The sequence below is a fragment of the Frankliniella occidentalis genome, unplaced genomic scaffold, assembly GCF_000697945.3.
Source record: "Frankliniella occidentalis isolate FOCC.00 unplaced genomic scaffold, Focc_3.1 Scaffold101, whole genome shotgun sequence".
Lineage (NCBI taxonomy): Eukaryota > Metazoa > Arthropoda > Insecta > Thysanoptera > Thripidae > Frankliniella > Frankliniella occidentalis.
In genome coordinates, this window is record NW_026267230.1 from 221,657 (window position 1) to 222,971 (window position 1,315).

Consider the following 1,315-nt stretch of genomic DNA (forward strand, 5'->3'; position numbering starts at 1 on the left):
GTCTCCAGTTGTACCTGGCCACAGCCATAAAGCGAAGCATAATACAGTAAAAGGTAAAGTACGACATTGATGCGGACCATCAGACTGACGGCAGACTGTTGGCCACCCATCGGCGCGCGTGAATCATCCTCCAGCAGTCTTCTCGAATCGTCTTATTGAAAGTCGCGGGAAAAAAATCTGCGTATTATTAAACATTCGATGGTGTTCGCCCCGCCCAGCCCGCCGGCTGGAGTCGTTCATTACCTGCTCCATGAGAGCTTCCAGCTCCAGCGGCGGCGGTCTTATTACCGCAGTAGTGGGCGAGTTGCCCTTCCCTTTTCGGGATTCTGACGAACGGACATCAAAGTAGTTCGGCTCAAACACCTCCTCTTTTCATTTAACCCCTCCTGCCTCTCTTCCTTCCTTCCTTCCTGCCCTCCCTCCCTCCCTCCCTTTCCCTCTCTCTCCCATTTGCCCGCGGTGGACCCCTACGGCCAAGGCCAATCACCCCGAAGGCAGCAGTCCGGAGCGGAGGCACAGACGACGGGGACGGGCCAACGGCTTTCCCTCCGCCTCTCGCCCTCAGTCTCTGTCTCTCTCCCCCCCCCCTCTCCGCCTCTCTCTCTCTCCATCCCCCTTTCCCCCGCTCGCCACGTCTCTCCACTGCCGCTCTCTGTCTCTCCCTCAACCCCCTCTCTCTTACACTACGCCACGCCACGCCGCGCCACGTCTCTCGACCCTGAATGAATGGAAAGGGCGCGGCGGCCGCCTCGGCAGGCAAATGTTGCGCAAATAAACCGGGCGCGACGACGTGCACATGGCTCTAGGGTCTCCTCCACCGGGCCGGCACCCGCCGGCCGCCGCGACCCTCCCCGCCGCCGGCCCGGCCCCGCGGCCGCCGATGGACAAGAGGGTTTATTTCCGCGCGGGTGCGTGGGCGGCCTGGGGCTTATCGCACGGCTGACAGACGGCCTGTCTCGTAAAAGAATTTTAAAAGAAACAGATTACCGACAAAATCTGCCTATGAACGTGCCCCGCAGTAATCGTTGGACAAAAATAACCGAAAATAGCGCGTTTGTGAGTCCAGAGAGGGAATCGTATGGGACTGCAATGGCGACCAAGCAGATCGGACCTGGAAGCTGGAGCTGGAGCGGTAAGGGCGGGAGCTGGGAGGCTTGGGTGGGGCCCGGGGCCCCTTGCCATGCGGGACCCCCCCCTGGCGTTCCTTCCTTCTCAACAACAGCACAGGCGGGCTCCTCACTCTCTGTGCAAAACCCACACTGAACAAGCGCGCTGTTTAGCCTATCCAGTAAAACATCCTGCAAAAGAACAATCA